Genomic DNA, 10,859 nt, shown 5'->3' with positions numbered 1-10,859 from the left:
GCGGTGAATTTAGGGACCGTCTTTAAAGTACTCCATATACGTTTCTTTTTTAAACAGCATTAAAATGGAATAACTTAAAGTCAACAAACAGTCACAAAACCAACTTTAAAGTGTTCGTGGTTGTCAACTATAATGCACACTTTTTTAGATGTTTTATATTTATTCAAATAAACTGTTAAATACTATTGAAGATAGAAACATGTACAGTGCACTTTAGAGATGGTCCCTAAATTCACGAACATCAAACTTTATTTATTAAGTCTATCGACAATTAGCTACGCGTGGTAACGGCGAAGACCCCAACTTATATGCATCAGCAGTCCACTTCAAAATAAATAAAATATTATGGACAGGAAATTACATTATGGCATTTGGATTATTATGTCTGGATAGCAAGAAAACAACATTTGTTGTCTCGAGACCATGAGAAAACAAGCAGCAAAAATAAAAATATGGATGACCTCTCTCGGCTTTCCTATGTTTTTGTATTTCTGTGGATGATTTGCTCTCTGTCTTCTTAAAGTGCTAACAACTTAGCAAACATTTTTAGAATTACAGTGATTGTCTAATGTGTAATGTACCCGATGAGATCTGATATAAATAACAACAAATTTGCTGTTGTTGGCACACTTTGTCAACAAAAAATAAAAAACAATGTTTAAAAAAAAAGACAAAGTTGGAAGGGAGGCTGCAAAAGCTGTTCAAAATGGCAAGCATGGATTCAAAGCTTCAGCATGTAAATCATATAGAATATTAAGAAGTTTTGTCACACTCTAAATCTTGTTATAAAGTCTATTTTCCATTATAATCACTTATATTATTTGATACTAATCTATAACACATCATATTGTTAAAACCATATAAATTGCGGCCCCCGTGCCCCCTTTTTGGTTTGGGCCACTGCCCCTCAAAATGTCTGTGCACGGCCCTGCCCATAGGGAAGGCTCACCTCCCCGGTCAAGCACAACAGAGTTTTGTTTTTAAAACTTTTATTATTTAAAATGTTTTATTATTCGAGGATTACTCACCAGCTATGTTGCATTGTTTTATTCTGGCTTTTAAAACACACTGGAAGCACTTTTAATATATGTAAAAAGAACAATTAACTATATGTAACTTAATTCTCTTTCTATAAGTTTTTAAGGATTGCATAATTTTACATTGGTCATTTTAGGTGCTTTGTTTGTATTTTAACGTGTGGTGTGTTTAAGGGATTCAGGATTTTAGTGTTGTTTTAACCCTCATTGTTTAGATTTTTTGACCAGTTTTTTACTTTTCACCTGCATTTGTACATCAGTGTTTTACTTAATTTATTGTTTAATGTACACTTGTTTAATTTTGTGATTATGTTTGTTATTATGTATTAATAAAAACTAGTCAAAAGAAAAATCTGTTCTTATCAGGTTAATGTCTGATACGTCTCCTACCCGGGGACTATACGTTAAATGGATTTTTGACCTTCGGAAATGGAAGCGGAGCTTGCTCCTTCCACTCCATGCATCGACGTGGTATTGCAGTGTTTCCGTGAACGGTGCGCTCCCCTTCTCGGGGACAAATAAGTCAGGTTAAACAACAGAATTTGTTTCTTTTGTGCGTGAATGACAGAGTGTTTTCTAATCTGTGTGTTTTAAAAGGGCTGTGTATTCGTTGGCATTATTGGTTTAACGAAAAGCTTGCGTGGAAATGAACACGTTGATAAAGAAATGTTTTTGTAATGTATTTAATTATTTTCTTTACAAGTTTGCGGAGGTGATACGAGGACGAATTAAACATCCTCGACACAGCCGAAGGCGCAACAAAATCGAACGAGACAGTTTGGGATGTTAAAAACACCTGAAAACTTTTTTTCACTACCCTTCATACTACAGCTGTCGAAAAACCAAAGCAACGTCGACACACCTGGAAGCATAGCTGTATTTGTTTAACTCGCAAAGACAACGGGTAAAGTATTTTCTTGATTTTCATTATAAATATTTCAATTTATAATAATGATAATTCTGTCATCATTTACTCATCCTCGTGTTGTTTTCAACCTGTATGCATTCGGGTTTTTTTTCTGATTAACACAAAAGAAGATATTTTGAGGAACGATTGTAAACCCACAGCAGATAGTGACCATTGACTTCCATAGTAGGAATAAAAAAATATGATGGAATTTAATAGGTACCATCAACTGTGTGCTAACCATCAATATTTAAAAATATTTTCTTCATCGTTTATCACAATACTTCCAAAATATTTTTTCCTGCTATGGAAGTCAATGGTAATGTATTTTAGTATTTGCTTTACAAGCTTAAAAATGATAGGTTAGAATCCAGGTGACAGGATTCTATGGTTATCACAAACAGGTAAACGAGTAAAATAATTACCATTTACTTGTTAAAAGCATTTTGAAAATTGCTTGCTTATGCTGGGAGTAAAGGTATTTCATGCAGCGCGCATCCTGTTTTAAAGGTAATGTATGATTCTTTTAAAGCTGACACATTTGCCACATTAAAATAACAGAAATGTACTTTTTAAACTTTTTGGAGCCGGTGTGTTCTTGGGCCACATTCAATTCAATTCAAATTTAATTTTTATTTTTATTTATATAGCGCTTTTCACAATACTCAAGTGTTTCAAAGCAGCTTTACATTAATAAAAGCAGTAAAAGCACAGAAAAACGACAGATAGCATAACATAATACACAATAGCATAAGCAGTCAAATTTGCTGCGGCTATGACGCGACATTATGAGCGAGCATATTACTAATGTAACGTCGAGAAGAAGAAGCTAAGTTAAGCCCAAGTAGGCTACCTCCCCGGGGTAAAAAACCCCCTAGGAGAAAAAAAACAAAAACCCCGGGTTGTTTAGCCGAGGAAATAAAAATAAAAGTCCTAGGAGGGAAAAACCCTTGGGAGATATACATGTATATACACACATATTAACGGATAATGAGCTTAAGCGGAGATTAAGCAGAGATTAAGCAGAGATTAAGCGGATATTAAGCGGATATTAAGCGGGTCCTGCCGGTGGTCGTTGGTCAGGCATCAGCTGGGCATCACATTGAAGGACGACCAGTAGATTAGAGGTGTGCCGACTTTCACATCTACCGGAACTGGGTCTGTTTGTCCCATTGTCCTCAGGGTCAATGGGACCCAGGGACGAGACAGGGAGAGAAAAACAAAATCATATTAGCGTAGGGGCCGTTCACATGTAATGCAAGTGTCACACAGTGATGTGGTTGAATCAGCTTAGTTTCAGACAGACTAACTATTGCAGCATAATTATAGTATCCACAGTTGAGGATTTTGCAAATTGGGGGCCCACTGCGACGGTATATATGGTAACTAAGGGTCACCTTCCGATTTTTAAGAGAAAATGAAACCTGTCGACCCGTTTGACTTAGGCCTGTAACCCCACTGTCGTCGTTAATGCAGGTTCAGTGGCAAACGGGTCTATATTGCATACTATTTACAAGATCACGAAAAAACGCCAACATCGCAACCTGACCATACGTGTCAACCCGTTTGACTAAGGCTGGAGGCCCCACTGTCGTCGTTAATGCAGGTTCAGTGGCAAACGGGTCTGTATGGCATACTATTCACAAGACACAAGAAAGCGCCAAAATCGCAACCCGACCATACGTGTCAACCCGTTTGACTAAGGCCGGAAGCCCCACTGTCGTCGTTAATGCAGGTTCAGTGGCAAACGGGTCTGTATGGCATACTATTCGCAATAGAAAGAAAGCGCCAAAATCACAACCCAACCATACGTGCCAACCCGTTTGACTAAGGCCAAAAGCCCCACTGTCGTTGTTAATGCAGGTTCAGTGGCAAACGGGTCTGTATGGCATACTATTTGCAATACAAAGAAAGCGCCAAAATCACAACCCAACCATACGTGCCAACCCGTTTGACTAAGGCTGGAGGCCCCACTGTCGTCGTTAATGCAGGTTCAGTGGCAAACGGGTTTGTATGGCATACTATTCACAAGAACACGAAAGTTCCAAAATCGCAATCCGACTATAGGTTAAGATAAGATTTTTATTTATTTATTTGGTTGATCTGTGTTATGACCGCGAGTGCTTTGTTCCGTACAGATAACTATTTCGAGTTAAGTACTTTTACTAGACAAATTATGCGAATGCTTTGTTGAAGAGAAAAGTTTTAAGTCTAGATTTAAAATTATCGACTGTGTCTGATTCTCGGACATCGGTTGGTAAATCATTCCAGAGCTTAGGGGCTAAGTAGGAAAATGACCTTCCACTTTTAGACACTTTTGATAGTCTAGGGATAATCAAGAGACCAGAATTTTGCGACCGTAGTGTGCGTGATGGATTGTATTCTGATAGTAATTCTCTAAGATATGAGGGTGCTAGGCCATTTAAAGCTTTGTAGGTGATTAGTGATATTTTAAATTGTATGCGATATTTAACTGGTAGCCAGTGTAAAGATGCCAGAATTGGGCTTATGTGGTCATACTTTTTAGATCGAGTAAGTACCCTTGCGGAAGCGTATTCTTTTATACTGTTTCATTCGTACTGTTTTAAATCATTCAGTAAATGCAAAATTAAACTGATCATACTGTTGTATTGTTTTATACTGTTTTATTCATACTGTTTTAAATCATTCAGTAAATGCAAAGTTAAACCGATCATACTGTTGTATTCTTTTATACTGTTTTATTAAATTCTTCAGTAAATGAAAAGTTAAACCGATGTGTCTTTAATCTAGATTTAAAAGTGCCTACTGTTAAAACACATCTGATCTCATCTGAAAGCTGATTCCAGGTTCAAACTGTTTTATTCTTTTATACTGTTTTATTCGTACTGTTTTAAATCATTCAGTAAATGCAAAGTTAAACTGATGTGTTTTTAATCTAGATTTAAAAGTGTCTACTGTTGAAACACATCTGATCTCTTCTGAAAACTGATTCCAGCTAAAGGTTCATACTGTTGTATTATTTTATACTGTTTCATTCGTACTGTTTTAAATCATTCAGTAAATGCAAAGTTAAACCGATGTGTTTTTCATCTAGATTTAAAAGTGTCTACTGTTGAAACACATCTGATCTCTTTTGAAAGCTGATTCCAGCTCCAGGTGGCATATTAACTGAATGCTGATGCACCTTGTATTTCGATTGCTTTGTATGCTTAAAACATGTGAAGAATTGACAATAAATAAAAATCTTTATCAATTGTTACACATTAAAAAAGTGGATAAATAACAAAAATGTCACTCCTGACAGCTAATAAATTTATGTTTTTTTATAGCACCATTGAGGTGAGCACTTTTCAAGGCAAGATTCTTTATAGAACCGTATAAAAAGTTTCCATATAGTACCAAAAAAACGGGTTCTGCTATGGTTACATGCTGAAGAACCCTTATTTGGTACTTTTTAGGAGCATTTGTCTTAAGAGTGTTGCGTAGGTTCGAAGGTTTCAAACTTGAAACCAAGTTTTGTGGCGTGGACATGAACACGCTGCAGGCATTCAAATGTAATTTGTAATTTATTGTCTTATTTCGTATTTAACAAATAGCTATACAACTGGTGTTCCTCAATTTTAGGGCCTATTTTGTTTAGTATATCAGTTTTGTTCAGTTTTTTATGTGCATGCAAAAAGCAATCAGCAAGCAAATTAACTGAAGCTTTACCTTCATGTTCTTTTTGTATAACTGTTTCTGTATGTATTTTATGTATTTGTATGTTTTTTTACATGTATAGAGTGAAATGCACACGGTGAGGAATGGACCCAGACCTTCAGTGCCAGACCTCTGACCCGTTAACCTCCATCTCGACAGCCAGCGCCTTCTCCAGCTCCCATTGCGGTATCGCTTCTCTGCTTTTTGGATAAGATCAAGTGGACACCGGGGACTACAAGTTTAAATGGATTTTTGACCTTCGGAAATGGAAGCGAGGCTTGCTCCGTCCACTCCATGCATCGACTCGGACGCTTTCCGGGCACAAATAAGGTGAGTTTAAAACCAGAGTTTGCTTCTTTTGGGCGTGGTTGCCAGTTTGGTTTTCAATCCGTGATCTATAATATGTTGCGCGTTCTATAATATGTTGCGCGTTCTTTGTTTCTCGTTCGCTTAGTACTTTTGTGTGTTTCTATTCCACGTAAAGCTAACATCAAAACGATTGTGGAAAGCGCTACATAGATTGTTTTCAAAGAAAAAACGACAACAACGAGAAACAAACCCATGTTAAAATGGGTCAAATTATTTAGGCGGAGCACACTGTCGCGTTGAACAAAGATAATGGCGCGTGCACACAACGAATGTGTATTGTGGAAAAGTTTGGCCCAGATGCATGTTCGCATGTGTCTTCGGTGGATACTAAAAAGATAAACATCTGCCCGGTGATCTAGTTTGTAGACAATATATTTATATATGCAACGGAAGTTAATTTAAACAAGCAAAAAATTGGCCAGTGGGGTAGGACAGTTTTTCTTGAAATAATGTTTATGGGAAAAGTTCACGACTTTTTTTTTCTTACCCAGTAGGCAGATTTATTTGCTTGTTTTAAGCATAAAATAATCATAAACAGGAAAATTAATTGTATAGGCGGAGCACACAGGGTTTTTTTTTCGTTCAAAGAAAAGCGTGGCATGAAGGAATGTTTGACTGAAATGGAATTTCGCCCTCTATTTTCCTTACAAACATAAACCAGAGAGAAGGGTCAGATGGCATCGAGTTGCACCTTGTATTTGGTGATTGATTCAGGGAAAAAATGGAATATATCTATATATAAACACAATTGTTTTGTTGAACAGAGACAATGGCGGCATGCTCCAGCGTCGCCTATATGCCCATTTCACAAAATGGCGGCTTTGACCGGAAGTAGGGAAAACATCTTACTGTAATGACGGGGGTCTTTGTCCAAAGTGCGCACATTTGGAGAAGTACATACACGTTTTACTTCTCATTTTTTTTTAGACTGAATAATTATTTCTTATTCATTCCAAAGTATGCGACGTGATGATCTAGTCATATGTGTTATTCCTCATTTGCTTGCATGTGTAACCTTTGGTTAAAGGTATGAAAAGGAACCGACTAGGTCACCTGGGTTATTTATTCACACAGGAAAATAGATTGAACCCAAGAGAAAAATTAAACAAACAAAAAAGTTACAAAAATATGAAAAGGACCCTGCTGGTTCGGATGGGATTAAAGACAGACACGTGACTCTCCAAAAATAGTACAAATTTATTTTTTACAGAAAGTGCTTAAAAATATTTAAAAAATAACATTTACGGCCCACCAGTTATTTACCCACAATTGGAGAGACATGATTAAATCCACTTTTTAACAGAAGGGACAAACACAGAGCAAATCAGTGCATAGTTCTTAAAAGCAGTGATGAACCAAAAATAAACCAAAACACACAAACATACTTTCGCCTTCTGTTTAAGTCTCAAAAAACACCGCTCAGATATTACATGTGGAAATAGGTATATAAATGGTACATACACTTATATACACACGTAAAGAAAGAAAAAAACTGCAGGACAGCAAAATACAGATAACTCCCGATGACTATTTAAACAGCGTCCAAGCGGCGATGAAATACATTAACACATGATAATGTGGTAACAAATCAAATGTGCATTTAAATGCAACAAGCAAAATAAATAATTAAAGCAAATCTATGTAAGCAAACGAGGAATAAAACACACACCGCGATTAGAAAATCAGATCGCATGCTTTGTAATTGAAAATAAATAATAATTAATTCTAAAGAAATAAGAAGTAAAATGTGTAAGTATTCCTCAAAATGTGTGACCCTGTTCATCACAGCAAACGGGAACAGACCCGAATAGGTATGTCTAGTTATTTTATTAAAAATTTCCAGCCGTCTGTAAATTCATGTTTGGAAGAAAAAAAGTAAATTGAGGTCTGTCTTGCTGTTTGCAATTCTTAAATCGAGATGCATTTACTGGTTAAGCAAAGTGGCTTAAGATATTATGTGTTGTAATAATTGAAATAAATTCTAAAAATCAACAGGTTTATATTTAAAACAAGTAAAAATATCTGTCGGTGGGGTAAGAAAAATAAACTTAATTTCTGTTCCAACTTAATGCAATAATAAACTCAATTTAGGTTTATTTTTCTTACCCCACCGACAGATATTTTTACTTGATTTAGGCCTTAACCTATTACATTTTAGAATTTATTTCTGTAAACAAGACTTAAAATCTAAGCCACTTTTTTAAGTAAATGCATCTCGATTTAAGAATTCTTTTTTACTCGAAAACAGGAAAAAAATACTAAGTAAACGAACAGATTTGGATGTTTAAAACACTTTAACACTTTTTTTCACTCTACCCTTCATATTACATACTACTTCATATTAGAGTTAAATGCCCGCTAGCCTCCACCCCGAAAGCCAGCGCCTTCGCCGGCTCCCCTTTGGCTGCGTCTATTGCGGTATCGCTTCTCGGCCTTTTGGCTAAGATCAAGTGTAGTATCTGTTTAATGTCTGATACGTCTCCTACCCGGGGACTATACATTAAATGGATTTTTGACCTTCGGAAATGGAAGCGGAGCTTGCTCCTTCCACTCCATGCATCGACATGGTATTGCAGTGTTTCCATGAACGGTGCGCTCCCCTTCTCGGGGACAAATAAGTCAGGTTAAAAAACAGAATTTGTTTCTTTTGTGCGTGAATGACAGAGTGTTTTCTAATTCGTGTGTTTTAAAAGTGCTGTGTATTCGTTGGCATTATTGGTTTAACGAAAAGCTTGCATGGAAATGAACACGCTGATAAAGAAATGTTTTTGTAATGTATTTAATTATTTTCCTTACAGTTTGCGGAGGTGATACCAGGACGAATTAAACAGCCTCGACACAGCTGAAGGTGCAACAAAATCGAACGAGACAGTTTGGGATGTTAAAAACACCTGAAAACTTTTTTTTTCACTACCCTTCATACTACAGCTGTCAAAAAACCACAGCAACGTCGACACGCCTGGAAGCATAGCTGTATTTGTTTAAGACAACGGGTAAAGTATTTTCTTGATTACCTAAATGACTTGCAGTAAGAAAATATTTTAATTTATAATGATAATTCTGTCATCATTTATTCATCCTCGTGTTGTTTTCAACCTGTATGCATTCATATTTTTTCTGATTAACACAAAAGAAGATATTTTGAGGAACGATTGTAAACCCACAGCAGATACTGACCATTGACTTCCATAGTAGGAATAAAAAAATATGATGGAATTTAATAGGTACCATCAACTGTGTGCTAACCATCATTTTTCAAAATATTTTCTTCATCATTTATCACGATACTTCCAAAATATTTTTTCCTACTATGGAAGTCAATGATAATGTATTTCATTATTTGCTTTACAAGCTTGAAAACGATAGGTTGGAATCCAGGTGACAGGATTCTATTGTAGTCACAAACAGTTAAACGGGTCAAAAAATCACCATTTACCTTTTAAAACATTTTGAAAATTGCTTGCTTATGCTGGGAGTAAAGGTATTTAATGCAGTTCGCATCCTGTTTTCAACTTTTTGGAGCCGGTGTGTCTGTGTTCTTGGGGCACATCTACATGTAAGAGCAGAATTGCTTATTATTCTTCTTTATTTCTTGTATAGGTCAATTATGACTGAAGAAGAGGTCACCAAATGAAGACCACAGCCAGGTGACGGGATTCTGTGGTAATCACAAACAGGTAAACCAGTAAAATAATCATCATTTATTATTAAAATAGTTTTGAAAATTAAAGTTCTGTGTGTTCTTATTGTACTTTATTTATTTCTGCAGGTAAGCACCATACCGTAAGCTTCAATCCCTTTATGGCGAGTAAGGTTCATGCTGTTTTATTCTTTTATACTGTTTTATTTTAAATCATTCAGTAAATGCAAAGTTAAACCGATGTGTTTTTAATCTAGATTTAAAAGTGCCTGCTGTTAAAGCACATCTAATCTCTTCTGAAAGCTGATTCCAGCTACAGGTTCATACTGTTGTATTCTTTTATACTGTTTTATTCGTACTGTTCTAAATCATTCAGTAAATGCAAAGTTAAACCGATCATACTGTTGTATTCTTTTATACTGTCTTATTCGTACTGTTTTAAATCATTAAGTAAATGCAAAGTTAAACCGATCATACTGGTGTGTTATTTTATACTATTTTATTCGTACTGTTTTAAATCATTCAGTAAATGCAAAGTTAAACCGATGTGTTTTTAATCTAGATTTAAAGGTGCCTACTGATGAAACACATCTGATCTCATCTGAAAGCTGATTCCAGATACAGGTTCATACTTTTGTATTCTTTTATACTGTTTCATTCGTACTGTTTTAAATCATTCAGTAAATGCAAAGTTAAACCGATCATACTGTTGTATTCTTTTATACTGTTTCATTCGTACTGTTTTAAATCATTCAGTAAATGCAAAGTTAAACCGATGTGTTTTTAATCTAGATTTAAAGGTGCCTACTGATGAAACACATCTGATCTCATCTGAAAGCTGATTCCAGATACAGGTTCATACTGTTGTACTAATTCATACTGTTTCATTCGTACTGTTTTAAATCATTCAGTGAATGCAAAGTTAAACCGATCATACTGTTGTATTCTTTTATACTGTTTCATTCGTACTGTTTTAAATCATTCAGTGAATGCAAAGTTAAACCGATCATACTGTTGTATTCTTTTATACTGTTTCATTCGTACTGTTTTAAATCATTCAGTAAATGCAAAGTTAAACGATCATACTGTTGTGTTATTTTATACTGTTTTATTCGTACTGTTTTAAATCATTCAGTAAATGCAAAGTTAAACCGATCATACTGTTGTATTCTTTTATACTGTTTTATTCGTACTCTAGATTTAAAAGTGTCTACTGTTGAAACAC

The 10,859-nt window shown here is 35.5% G+C and overlaps 1 long non-coding RNA gene and 3 pseudogenes across 1 annotated transcript; all 4 read left to right on the top strand.

Moving 5' to 3' along the window:
- Positions 1–1,369: 1,369 nt before the first annotated feature.
- LOC129435028 (U2 spliceosomal RNA) lies at positions 1,370–1,542 on the top strand (annotated as a pseudogene).
- A 2,795-nt stretch (positions 1,543–4,337) lies between these two features.
- Positions 4,338–9,956, top strand: LOC141369355 (uncharacterized). Its single transcript, XR_012373021.1, has 4 exons — positions 4,338–5,955; positions 8,793–8,987; positions 9,595–9,671; positions 9,892–9,956. It is a non-coding gene; the product is annotated as an uncharacterized lncRNA (long non-coding RNA).
- On the top strand, positions 5,814–5,953 carry LOC129434899 (U2 spliceosomal RNA; annotated as a pseudogene).
- Positions 8,415–8,595, top strand: LOC129435025 (U2 spliceosomal RNA; annotated as a pseudogene).
- Positions 9,957–10,859: the final 903 nt, after the last annotated feature.

The sequence above is a fragment of the Misgurnus anguillicaudatus genome, chromosome 13, assembly GCF_027580225.2.
Source record: "Misgurnus anguillicaudatus chromosome 13, ASM2758022v2, whole genome shotgun sequence".
Classification (NCBI taxonomy): Eukaryota; Metazoa; Chordata; class Actinopteri; order Cypriniformes; family Cobitidae; genus Misgurnus; species Misgurnus anguillicaudatus.
Note: the sequence above shows the minus strand (reverse complement) of the source record. Positions and strands in the feature narration are given on the sequence as shown.